The sequence below is a fragment of the Notolepis coatsorum genome (genome assembly GCF_963971535.1).
Source record: "Notolepis coatsorum genome assembly, chromosome: 3".
NCBI lineage: Eukaryota > Metazoa > Chordata > Actinopteri > Aulopiformes > Paralepididae > Notolepis > Notolepis coatsorum.
In genome coordinates, this window is record NC_140167.1 from 172050147 (window position 1) to 172064298 (window position 14152).

At 44.4% G+C, this 14152-nt stretch overlaps 1 protein-coding gene across 1 annotated transcript in view; it reads left to right on the forward strand.

Annotated features, from left to right (window-relative positions):
* Window positions 1–14152, forward strand: part of kcnh3 (potassium voltage-gated channel, subfamily H (eag-related), member 3) — a gene marked incomplete at both ends in the record, with an annotated part of 760365 nt that overhangs the window by 106399 nt on the left and 639814 nt on the right. The gene's annotated exons all lie outside the window — the stretch shown is intronic.

Here is a 14152-nt window from a genome sequence, read left to right on the forward strand (position 1 = left end):
ACCTCTTCCAGGTAGGCCCTCTCGTCGTTGGCAGAGATCAGGCCCACCACCACTGTGTCGTCAGCAAATTTGACGATTGTATTGCTACTCCGCTGAGCCACACAGTCGTGTGTGTACAGGGAGTAGAGGAGGGGACTCAGAACACAGCCCTGGGGGGCCCCTATGTTGAGGGTGATGGATGAGGAGGTGCAGTTGCCTGCTCTCACCACCTGGGGTCTGCCAGTCAGGAAGTCCAAGACCCACTGGCAGAGGTCATAGCCCAAGCCCAGGTCCCTGAGCTTGGCTATGAGTATGGAGGGGACTATGGTATTGAATGCCGAGCTGTAGTCGATGAATAGCATTCTCACATAGTTCCCCTGCCTCTTGTCCAGGTGTGATGCTGCTGTGTGCAGCACATGGGATATGGCGTCCTCCGTGGACCTGTTGGGGCGGTATGCAAATTGCAGGGGGTCCATGTTGATGGGGAGGGAGGAGCAGATGTAGCCCTTTACTAGCTTCTCAAAGCACTTCATGGCTATGGAGGTGAGAGCTACAGGGCGGTAGTCGTTGAGGCAAGCAGGCTTGGATTTTTTGGGTACAGGGATAATAGTGGACTTCTTCAGGCAGGTGGGGATGACAGCCTGTTCTAAGGACAGGTTAAATATGTCAGTGAATACTGGGGCCAGTTGGTCGGCACAGACTTTTAGGACGCGGCCGGGGATGCCGTCCGGACCTGCTGCCTTCCTGATATTCACTTTTTTAAAGGTCCGCCTCACCTCATGCTCTGTTACCCTGAACACTGCGCCTCCATCAGCAGCCGACCCCCCCCCCCCCATTGCCGAGGCTTGTGAGCTGGTGTTGTTATTACCAGCATCAAACCTCGCATAGAAGGTATTGAGGTCGTTTGCTAAGGAGATGTCATTGTTCAGTTTGAGGGAGGCGCCTTTGTAGTCTGTCATCGTTTTGAGCCCCTGCCACATAGCTCTAGAGTCAGCTTGTTCAAACTGGAGTTCAATTTTATCCCTGTAGCGCCGTTTGGCCTCTGACACTGTCCTCCTTACGTTGTGTTGCGCCACCTTGTGGTCATTCATGTTGCCTGCCACTAGGCCGTCATTGTATGCTTTGGTGCGCTCTCTCAGAGCTTCACGGACGGATTTGTCTACCCAGGGTTTTTGATTTGGGTAAACTTTCATTTTGGTATCTTTCTCATTTCTCTTTCTATAGCCGGATTCATATGATTATGTAATTGATTACTATGGCAGGTTGATGAGATCAGGTTCTACGGGTGTGTCTGTCTATCTCCCCCCCCCCCTCCTTTTTTCTTCTTCTCCAGTTTGTATTACAGGCGTTGTGCCACTTCAAAAGGAGTGTTACTGTATATCCTGTTATTGGCATCAGCCCACTGCCTTGTACCTACGACTGTAGCATGCTGGTGCCAATAACCGAGAGTTATTAGCACCGGCAGAACAGTTTAACATGTACAAAATAAAAAAACATATACAAGTGTTTTTTCCTTAACATTAAGCAAAGGTAGAATCTTTGTGTTCTAAATACTTAGATTTTGCCCTTCCACCAAATTCCCTGTTGCTAGGCAGCAAACATCCTCGCTTGCTTCCTCCCGACATCCATCCAACGCTATGAGCGATAGATAATCAGTTAATCGTCAGTTCATCAGGCTCGTATATTAAACTCAAACAAGGCTGCGTGATACGTCTCCAGTGGTACGGTGGGGGTTCCCTGCGGAACGCCTCGCGGTCACAATGTGTGCTTTGTAAATAAACGTGTGCAAATGATTTAAACACTAGTCTCTCCGTGGCTGTCGTGACATTGAGCGGGTTGAAAGATAAACGGCGACTCTTTGTCGACAGGAGAATCTGCATCTGCCTCCTGTAACAGTAATGAACAGATTGGCAGATGTCCCTGCTGTCTTCACCCAGACAGCGCTGCTGCTACGACCTTTGGCTCGGCGGGTGAGAGATTGGCTTCACGTGTTTGTATTGGGATGCTCCCTTCTGCGGTAGCCCTCGTGGTGCAGAGTAGGGCTGCACGATTCTTGCTAAAATGTGAATCACGATTTTTCTCCCTAAGAATTGAGATCACGATTCTCTCACACGATTATTATTTTTTCATTAAAAACATTTATTGCACTATTTTTTTATGTTGCACACAGACTAGGGCTGTACCGAATGCTTCGAAGCTTCGATCATAATGGTGACATTTGAATTCTAAATCAACATTCGAATTTTTAATTTTTAATAAAAAAGAAATAGTAATATTTTTTTTTAATATTTTTTTTTTGTCTATTCAATCTGTTTAAACCAATGGGGGTTTTCTTCACAGTTGCAGTTAAAGATTAGGCTACACTAATATTATAATATTATACTATAAGACGTCACCATCACTTTCATACCAACCGTGCCCTTATTGGATTATTTATGTTGACGAAACTGATGAGTTATATTCATTAAAGAAAGTTGATTTAATAAGAGAAAAAGACTAATTTAATCAGATGAATCACTTTATTCAAATTGAGGATTTAGTTTATAAAAAAAATAATTAAAATAAAAATAAAAATTTAGTACTTTTTTTTATAGACATTCAAAGCTTCGTTCGAATACTTCAATCGAAGCTTCGAATGTTAAAAAATGACATTCGATACAGCCCTAACACAGACAACATAACATATATGTGCTTGACTTAAACTTAAACATAACATATATGAAAGTGCTTGACTTACAGTAAACTTAAAAGTCTCTTGTAACATACAAAATAACTCAAGTCTCTTTTCCTCTCTTACGCCCATGCTTGGGATGCGGGTGCGTCGTGGCACTTTGCTCTCGTCAGTCAGCTTAGGGCGTCATTTGACAAGCGCTCTGTCAAATGACCACTTTCGGTTCTGACCTTTGTCCCGACTCTAGCGTCAGAATGTTATGAAGTGGATGGCCATTTTGAATAATCACACTGTTTTTACCAGTACACACATTACATACTACAAAACTCGTTTTCTGTGGGATTTTTATAAACTTTGGACTGTATGTTTATAAGACTTCAGGCTATGGAACCGTTGTGTTGTCCAGCTCCTACCTTTCATCTGGAATCCAAAAACAGGAATCTGGCGACAAGTCAACACAAAAGTAAGAAAATATATTGAATGTTGAATTAAAAGCGTGTTTTGCTTTACATTGTTTAAGTGTGATTGATATCGCAACTGGGATTGTTCCGAAGCATATAAGTCAACACGTGAATGCAGCGTGACGTGAATGCATAGGGGAATAGGAGTGAGTTTTTTAATGCAACTGATCTCCATTTTGACGCAAATGCAAATACATGAGATCAAGTCAAGTCAAGTCAAGAGTTTTATTTGTCACGGCATACAAGTATACAATGAAATGCGGGTGGTCTTGCCCGCAACGATGTGCAATACAGTAGTACAACATATAATAAAATCCAATAGACAACATTGTGCAATAAACAGGTAACATAGTGGGACATCACGGTATTTGTACATAGTTATTTACAGAGCATGAAGGACATGCTAGGTCCCTAGGTAGTGCAATACACTGTTACTATACTATTTTTAAAGTGACCTTTCTTTGTGGCCATAAGTGTGGGCGTGTGCAGCATGAGTGAGTGCTTTCTCATGTTAAAGTGGCTGCTAGTGTGCGAGCGTGCACAGCGTGTGTGTCGTGTGTGTGCTAATGTGTGCTTGTGTGTGTAGGGTTCAGTGTTCTGTGACCCTCAGTGTTCATTGTTCAAGGCTCTGATGGCCTGGGGATGAGATCGCATACGTCTATGAATCGAGATCGGGATTTTTCTTTACGATTAATCGGCCTTTAGGCTAGTATTGAGTCCTTTTCAGGGCCACAGCGGCGACAGCTGTGTCCACATGTGTCCTGGGCTTCTGCTCGGCTCCATGGGGCCTCTCAGCAGGACCACATGGCTCTAATGCAGTTTGTCAGGCCTATAGGGGCTCAAATCTCATTAGGTCAAACAGGCGTATCCAGAGCCACCTCAGGGATGACTGAATCGACTTGTGTCTGTTTTGTCCATTACCCTAACACCCCCCCCCCCCCCCTCCCTCCCCCCAAAGTTCCCCCCGGAAACCTTCCATTTGAAATGCGTGTGGGGTTCTCTGTGAGGGAATATTCCCAAACTGATATTATAGTGTTGGATTTAGATGGATGTTCTATTGGATGGAGAGTTGGAGGGTGTGTCTCAGCTTTGGAATGTTATATGGATAATACATTCCTTTAGTTTTCCCCTTGGATACAAGCACTCTCTCCCCACCACCACTGACACCCTCCCTGAGCTCAATAACTTGTATGCCCGCTTTGACAGGGACAACCAGGCTCCCTGCTGACCTCCAACCCCTCACTCTCTCCCCCACCGACATGTGTGCTGGCAGCTGGCCGGGCCGTGCGCTCAGGAGCGGCGCTGAGCAACTGACAGAGTTTCTTAACTGACATCTTGAACCTGTCATTAAAGCCCAGGCGGTTGTCCCAGCGTGCTTCAAAACAGCCTCCGTCGTGCCAGCGCCGAAATTACTCCTCTGCCACGAGCCTCAATAACTTCCGCCCTGTTGCACTCACCCCCCATTATCATGAAGTGCTTCAAATCTGGCCTTTCACCCTCACTGGATAAACACTAATTTGCCTACTGTGAGAACAGGAGCACGGAGGACGCCATCTCCTCAGTATACAATCCTCCCTCTCCCACCTGGATGAGAGCAATACCCCTGTGAGAATGCTGTTCATCGACTTCAGCTCAGCATTTGTCGTTAAAGAACCCAGGACGCCTATCGTAAAGAGTAGGGGGTTCCCCGACGTTCCTGGCCAAATTCCCAATCAGGTCTCTGACATCAAGGCCACCTAATCATCCCTTCCCCTTAATTGACTGATGTTCAGCCATTGTGTTGAGGGCCCTCTCTTGGTCCCTCAACACCTTGTGACCAGCTCTTCTTCCTGAGGAGACTGAGAACAACTGTACTGCTACATTTGCACTCTGGTTAGATGCCAACTTATTTTCATTGTACTGTACTCGGTGCTGTATAATGACAATACATTTTAATCTAATTTGAATCTAATCTAGAGTCCTACTTTTCACACAGTAAATGCATGCAGTCTAGACTAGTTAGAAGTTCTTCAGAAGAAAACCTGACTAAAATGAGACTAAAACGTCTATAGATTTTGTCAACTAAAACTTCCAAGTTCAAGTTTAGCTTTATTTGTCACATATAAGGTACAGGTAAATTCCAGTGAAATGCTTGGTTCTGTATGAGCCTCCTGAGATTGTTCTTTTGACTAAGGGCTGTTATATTATGCTACCCCAACAAAGAAGACATATCTGTATAAAAAAAAAGGACACAGTAGTCGTAGATTTTGATTTTATTTGATTTTATTAGGGATCCCCATTAGCTGGTGCGATAGATAGAAGGCTAACTGGTCTTACACTAAGTGCATTGCCTGTGAGCAACCACTAGGGGCAGAGTGGCTAACCTTGAGTGAATGAGTGAGTGAGTTAGTGAGTTATAAAGGTGCTTCGCAACCCCAAAAAAAGACGAATATGAAATATTACAATAATACCAAACACACCAAACATTCTACTGGAACGGTCTATCGGTCCTTTATCTCTGAGTGTAGTACAGTACCAGTATGTTGCTTGCTTGTAGTTTTCTACCTTGATTTGATATTACACCAAGGTAACCTGATCACCTCTTTCATAACCAGCCACTCACTCTACCACATCCTCATGCATTCAGGCACATTCTAATCTCTGTCTTTTCAATCTTTCAATCTTCCCTCCCCTGTCCCCTTAGCTTCCAGATTGCTTTTCACTTTTTCACTACAGTGATCCTTTAAACCTTGTGTCTGTGTGTGTGTGTGTGTGTGTGTGTGTGTGTGTGTGTGTGTGTGTGTGTGTGTGTGTGTGTGTGTGTGTGTGTGTGTGTGTGTGTGTGTGTGTGTGTGTGTGTGTGTGTGTGTGTGTGTGTGTGTGTGTGTGTGTGTGTGTGTGTGTGTGTGTGTGTGTGTAGGTGTGTGTGTGTGTGTATTCTATGGCTGACCTCGACTAGTCGAATAGTTGACTAATACTAATCGATCGAACAGAGCCGTAGTCGACTGCCAACCTCTTAGTTGAATGCACAAAAAAATGATATATATATTTTTTTTATTCATTCTTTCCAAAAGCAAAGAGGCCTAGAAGCGTGGCTAACGCTAATGGCGCACATACCAGCGAGACTAACTGCCTAAGAAAACGGGCACAGAGGCACTGAAAGAGGATTTCACAAACTAGACATATCAAGATGTATCCATCAGTGAACCAATTGCATGCTTTCGCAGAGGACAAGAAGCCTTCAGTCGACTTCTTCAGACATTAAGCACCCCCCACAGCCCAAATGGAATGATCCACCCCCCAAAAAAATATATTATATATATAATTATATAATATATATAATTTGTATATATTTTTTACTATCGGCAGTCGACTACCAGTCGACTATCGGCAAATGTCGGCCAATCAAAGTCGACTATACAAATCCTTAGTCGGGGACAGGCCTAGTGTATTCGTATTCCGTGCACAATTAAGGCCAAGATTTATGAGCTCCTGTGGAAAGAGAGCATTCAGTTGCGTTGTTGTTCGCGAGTCTTTGAATGGGGCATAATTCCATGTGCTTGAATGAAGGACTGATGCAGCCATTGGTATTGAAACGCCAAGCCCACCTGGGTGGGAGAGAGGCTGCATGCGACTGTACATTATGCATGAATGAAGGCAGGCAAGTCTTCACAGCCTATGTGCGTGTGTGTGCGAGTACATGTGCACACACATGAATGAGTCTGCTTCAGGGAGTCAAGCCTTTGTTGTGTGTGTGTGTGTGTGTGTGTGTGTGTGTGTGTGTGTGTGTGTGTGTGTGTGTGTGTGTGTGTGTGTGTGTGTGTGTGTGTGTGTGTGTGTGTGTGTGTGTGTGTGTTTGTGTGTGTGTGTGTGTGTGTGTGTGTGTGTGTGTGTGTGTGTGTGTGTGCGTGCGTGCGCGTTATAAGATACAGGAACTCATACCCAGACAGACTACCTAGCAAGAGATGGATCGACCAGGGATTGCAATCTACCCCTGAAGAGAGAGAGAGATAGAGAGAGAGAGAGAGAGAGAGAGAGAGAGAGAGAGAGAGAGAGAGAGAGAGAGAGAGAGAGAGAGAGAGAGAGAGAGAGAGAGAGAGAGAGAGAGAGAGAGAGACAGACAGCTCAGACACAACTAAAGCTACTCTAATGATTCAATCATTGTCAGTCCATTGAGAGAGAGAGAGAGACTGGATTGATTGTTCGGCCATAGTACGCGGAGTAGGTTAATGCATCATTCAGACATTACTAATCAGTTAAGAGTAAGGATACAAGAGAAAGGGACAGGGCGACAGAGAGAGAGAAGAGGGGGTGTTGACGGGCCAGGCATCCGTCTCTAAACTGTGTTGAGCAGACAGATGGCCTCAGACATATAACCAGTGTATGCAGAACAGACAGAAAGGTCTGGATGAGGACATGAAATATTGAACAGTGGTAAATGGAGAGGCAGGTGCTAGGTATAGTCTCACCTGACAAGCCACTGTTTGTCCTGAAAGCATTTGCATTCATTAATATTAACACAGTCACTGGGGATCTTATAGTCTCTCTCCCTTTCTTTCTTTCTTTCTTTCTTTCTTTCTTTCTTTCTTTCTTTCTTTCTTTCTTTCTTTCTTTCTTTCTTTCTTTCTTTCTTTCTTTCTTTCTTTCTTTCTTTCTTTCTTTCTTTCTTTTTTCTTTTTCTTATTCTCTGACTGCTTCCCTACTACTTCTTCTTCTGTGTCTGTTTTCTGTGTCTTCTTCTACTGCCTCCGAAGTCGGTCACCCAGAGAGCAGACACGATGAACACCAACGGTCTTGGGGAATGTTCACAGCAGCGGTTCTCAAACTACGGGTCGCGACCCAAAGTGGGGTCGCGGGTAGGTGAAAATATATAAAATTAAATCGCCTTTTTTAACTCAGAGAAGAAGCACAGATTTTCCTTGCAGACAAAAACAACCCATTGGCAGAGAAATGTGCTGATAATGAGCTCCGTTAGTGGCACTCCAGGATAATCAGCGGAGATTTTGTTCATTACGCATGGCGCAGCAGGCCACTGTCTGAGCAGGAAGCGCGCAATGATCTTTCGTGTGACGAGCTACTGAAAGTCAAGTTCACTGGACAGGCCCTCGCAAAGTTTTGGATATCAGTCCCAGTGTTGTGTAATGCTGCGCTGAGAAAGCTTGTCCCCTTCGCATCAACATACCTCTGTGAGGCCGGATTTTCAGAGTATAAGCGGATCTCCGCCAAAGCGCACATGAATGCATTTAATTTTCATGTTCTGGCAACATATTTTGGCTAAATATGCCTCGTTTTATAAATGTGTATACAGAAACAATTCCATTGCTTTTGTTGATAATATTCATTAATTTCATTGATAACATAGTGCTGTAATTTCCTTTTCTAATAAATATGCATGATCAAGTTCAACAACGTAGCACTTTTGGATCCCAGCGAACAAAAAGTGCATTACAAATTCAATCTATTATTATTATTATTATTATTATTATTATTATTAACGTGTGGTTTTATTTTGATATTACTTATTTCCACGTTGAAATTACGCAATATATTAAATAAAATGGGGTCGTGGTATAAAATGTTTTGAGAACCCCTGGTTTGCAGCATAAAATACAGTCAAATATACCTAAAATTAGTATAACAATAAAGCAATGCAGATAATAAGAAAAAGGGTAAAAGCAATAACAATAAAATAGCAGCATAAATGACAATACAGTATGTCCCTACATGTAGTGTGTGCATGTGTGTGTGTGCGTGTGCGCGTGTGTCTGTGTCTGAGTACAAAGCCTGTAGCCAGCCCAGACAAAGCACGCAAAATCAAAAAAAAATCTACCAGATAGCAGCCCCCTATCCCCTACCCCCCTAACCCTACCCCCCACATCTCCATGTAATTGGAGACCAAACAATAGAAGTGACAGAGTAGCAGAAGAGTGGGGAGGGGGAAGCCAAAATGGGGAGCTCGTCCTTGACGGTCAGTATGACCGCAACGGTCTGAGACATAGAGTGATAGAAGCGCGGCTGTCAAGACACATGAGGATCTGTCCGTCCATGAGGGACAATCATAGAGATAAATTATTTCATTTATTTAACCTTTATCTAACCAGGCAGGTCAATTAAGAACAAACTCTTATTCACAATGACGGCCTGGCGAGAGGACAAAAGGGCCTCTCAAAGGGTAACAGGGAAAGGGAACAAAAGAATAGAATAAAATAGAAAAAGAGACAGACAATACATACATCAGAGGTAAGGGAAATAATTAAAACAAATCAAACAAACAACCAAATTAAATGACAAGGTATGTAATTCATGAAACAGAGACAGTTGCACGTGTGTGTAAACAACTCTGCGATAGAGTCCTTAAAAGTAGTTGTGTTTTGCATCTTGTTCCAACTGCTGGGAGCTATTTGGCCAGCACCCTTTAAGATTATTGACATAGAACGTTTTTGGTGAAGTTGTCATGGGAACAAACAGTGCTTTGGGGCATGAGACTCAAAAAGCCGCTGTGCTAACCATGTCATCATTTGGCAGATCATTTTGTGTCGAATGTTCCAACATTTATGAGTCTACTGCACTTCCCACATTATGACACAACGCCCATGACGTTCTTTATGCTTTAAGTCCAATGTACTCTGCGACCGATTTTCTAAGCCAGGCGACCGATAGAATGTTATCGCTTCCATTGCTATGAATGAGAGAACCCACACAGCAGGAGAATTTCGAGCGACAAATTCTGTCGCCTGGCTAAATATCGCCTCAATCCTATTTTTTTGGCGGCAGACAGGCGACACAGCAAGGTCACAATGAGGAAATAACATGACTTCTACTGGTGTATCATTTGTAATATAAATTCATTGATCAATACATTCATTGATCAATAACCTACGTATTATTACCATGCTATTTATGTTAGTTATTAATTAACTAAGATAGTTATTCATTTATATGTGCTGCTTAATATAGCCTACATAAACAAATGTGTCTATTTATCGATACTCCCATCAATCGACAATCATGACGTTGCATTACCATCAGCACGCCTTTCAGGTTGGGCATCGCCAGGCGACGTCGCGCGCCTTCCGTCTGCTTTGGGCTCTAGAACCACTGACATGTGTGTTTAGAACATAATGGATTGCACGGAGCAAGTTGCACCCTTACTTACAATTCATTATGAATTGAAAATGGGGGACCCTGATGTAAACAAGACGAAAGTCTTTCTCTGGTCTGCATCCCCTTAACAATTGTGTGTATTGAGCCGTACTGTATTGTACCCATTCTGCAATTTGTTAATAAAGTTTTCATTCAATCAATCACTGTGCAGATTGATTGATTGAATGAAAGTTTTATTAACAGATTGCAGAATGGGTACAATACAGTACGGCTCAATACACACAATTGTTAAGGGGATGCAGACCAGAGAAAGACTTTCGTCTTGTTTACATCAGGGTCCCCCATTTTCAATTCATAATGAATTGTAAGTAAGGGTGCAACTTGCTCCGTGCAATCCATTCTTTGTGGATCTAGCCCAGTGTGTTTGTTTGTTCCTTGAGGAGGTTCCGGGGGAGGTCCCCAGAAAAACGTGGAATAGCTTAATTTCCCTACTTCATTCACTAGAAATGAACCCAATGAGAGAATATATGGAATTCAGGAATAAGTCATACCAAACGACTAGTATCTTTTCAGATGGGGGTCCCCAGCAACCTTGCACAGCGTCTGGCTTCGCAGCTACAGCGGTCGTTTCAAAGGACGACTTCCCATATGGTTCTGTGTAAAGACCATCTGGCAGGTCAGGTTAGGTCTCTGGTACAACATCTAATCAAATGGACGTCCACAGCCTAATGTGAGAATGGATGTCCACAGCCTAATGTGAGAATGGATGTCCACAGCCTAATGTGAGAATGGATGTCCACAGCCTAATGTGAGAATGGATGTCCACAGCCTAATGTGTAAATGGATGTCCACAGCCAGTGGCGGCTCGTGCATAGAGGGCGCTCGGGCGCCGCCCCCCTGGTGGAGAGAGAAGGAGAAGAAGAAATATATTTTTTTGGATTTATATTTTGGACTCTAAAAATATGCACAATAACGTTAATATATCAAATATAAATCATTGTTTTGTGCGTGATTCACGTCACTCTCCTGATGACGTGACATCTACCTCCAAGCCTGGGCGCATAGACTTAACGTGCACAGTGGTGGGCGTCACTGCAGCCAATGTATCGTCACACCCAATGTAAATGGGTCAAGCTAATAAATGTAGCCTATTAGGATCTTCAAATATGATGTCTGGGGGGCGTGTTTTCTAGTGCTCGAAGCAAGCTTAGTGCGCCACTGTACTCAGTCGTCAGACGGAAAATAATTCTTGGAGGAGGAGCCAGGAGTATTTTCAGATCGTGAGTTAGCTTAGCTTGTGCTAGCAGTGTTGGATCTAACTAAATTGATTTATATGGACACTTTTTATCATGGAAAGTTCAAGCCCGGACCACAAAACAACAACAAGTGAGTCTATTACAATATGTACTGTTCTGTAGTTACTGAAACTGATTGAATATAGCAAGATTCAAGAGGTTTATTTGTCACATACACTCTCTCTCTCTCTCTCTCTCTCTCCCTCTCTCTCTCTCACACAACACAGTACGCACGGTGCAAACTCACCAAAATTTACTATTGCACAACTGAACAAATTAAATCACCCCCCCACCCCCCGTGCCCTTCCTACTATACGTAGCACCAGCCACCACTGTCCACACCATGTGTAAATGGTAAATGGACTGCATTTATATAGCAGCTTTTATCCAAAGCGCTTGACAACTTATGCCTGACATTCACCCGTTCACTCACACATTCACGGCGGAGGCGACCATGCAAGGTGTCAACCTGCTCATCGGGATTAAGTGTCTCGCTAAAGGACACTTCGACGCGCTACCGGGAGGAACGGGAATCTAACCGGAAACCTTCCCGATTACCAGCCGACCGCTCTACCTCCCGAGCCGCTGTGTAGAGGTAGAGAACCGCCACTTTGGAAGACCTCCACGACAGCCGACATGCCGTCACCCCTCTGTCCCTCCCAGCTCCACAGTGCTGTCAGTCATGCGCCTGCAGCTCTGCCTAAGTGACGTGATAGGATTAAAGACGGAGGAGGCGGCACATGATGAATGGGCGGAGGGGGAGATAGATAAAGAGACAGATGTGAATCGATGACAGGTATGACAAACGGAATTGGATGATGACTATGGGCCGCGCGCCGCGACAAAGATAACTCCCTGTCAAAACATATGAGGAATCGTGGAGTTCAGCTGTTAAGTCCCTCGGTGAGAAGGGTGTGTAGGCAGGGCCGCCTCAGGGGGTGTGCGAGCAGTGCGGTCGCACAGGGCCTCGCGGGAAGGGGGGCCTCGCAAAAAAATAAATAATTTTTTTTTTTTTTTTTTTTTTTTTTTTGCGAGGCCCCCCTTCCCGCGAGGCCCTTTTTCATCACAGACCTAAAATCTAGTTTTGCTTATATGCTTATATATTTCACATTAGACACGTTTGTAGAATGTGTCTGACTTGTTCCTGCCTCTGCGGCTCTGCAGACTGCAGTTTTCCGGTTTCTGCGGCTTTGCTGCTCTACAGATTTTAGGATAGTGTTTCCGGGCTCTTCTCCCGTCCGCCGTAATACACCAAATAGAAGAAGAAGAAGAAGAAGAAGACACACGAGGTAGAGGGATGATCTAATTCAGCGCTATTCAGAGGAGCCAGTGGATGTCTTTTCAAAAGCAGCATGGATCAGAAGAAATTACACCGTGGGCCAAGAAAGTCTCCTTCCAACTTTACCATTGGCATTGATACTGCGTTATGGTGAGTCAACTATTATTATATTCCCGCCGTGGATCTATCTCTCTCTCTCTCTCTCTGGAGCCAAACTGGTCGACTAGCTGTAGCCTGTTGTAGTATGGAGTTAGTAGCTAACGGTGTGTGGCCTGGTGTCAGCGCCTGTATTGCTTTTCTCATGTTGTAGTTTCAGTGGTAGTGCGTTAGCTAATGGTTAGCGATAGCCGGGTTGAGCTAACTGGCTAACTGATAGCATCAAAGTAACGTGCGCAGCCGGTAGCTAACGTCGTAGCTAGCTGCCGGCTAGCTGCCGGCTGCGCACGTTACTTTGATGCTATCAGTTAGCCTAGGCTAGAGTTAGCTGTTAGCTTGTGCTACGAGTCGACCATTGACATTAGCCGTGAGAATAGCAGGGGGTTCTGGCTTATTTTGTCCCGCCAGCGAGAGGCCTTTCGTCAACGTGGAGACCTGTGTTGCGGCCTTTCGCCCTGCGTTCCTTGGTGCAGGTAAGATTAATGAAAATGTCATGACATTACCCCACTCTTCCTTCCTTCCCCTCCCGAATGTTTTGTTAATAACGATGTTTTTTTCCAGGCAAAACATATGCTACTTCACAACATTTGGAGATACGACATGTGCTGTGTGTGAATGTCTTGGTCGTTTGTGTAGCTTGGGTAGCGTTGGGCCGTTGGCCAAAGCTGTGTGTGGCCTGGTGTCACAGTACCTGGCTAGCCTATTTAGCTGATGTCGGCCATTGGCTCCTTGCTGCTTTGGTTTCTCTGGTATAGACCCTCTTCTCTTTGGATTTAAGTGTTGATCTTTGTCCTTTTGGATCTCTCATACATGCTCTCTCTCTAACACACACACACATGCTCTCTCTCTCTCTCTCTCTCTCTCTCTCATACATGCTCTCTCTCTAACACACATGCTCTCTCTCTCTCTCTCTCTCTCTTTCTAACACACACAGTCTGCCTATGGCGGCCTTTCTCGATGGCTAGGCTGTGCTCGCTGAGTCTGTATAGTCAAGGATCTTCAGTCACAGTGCTCAGGTATTCTGCCACTGTGTACTCTCTGTTTAGGGCCAAATAGCATTTCAATTTCTTTCCAACGTGTCTCTCTCTCTCTCTCTCTCTCTCTCTCTCTCTCTCTCTCTCTCTCTCTCTCTCTCTCTCTTGGATTTAAGTGTTGATCTTTGTCCTTTTGGATCTCTCATACATGCTCTCTCTCTAACACACACACACATGACAAACACACATGTTCT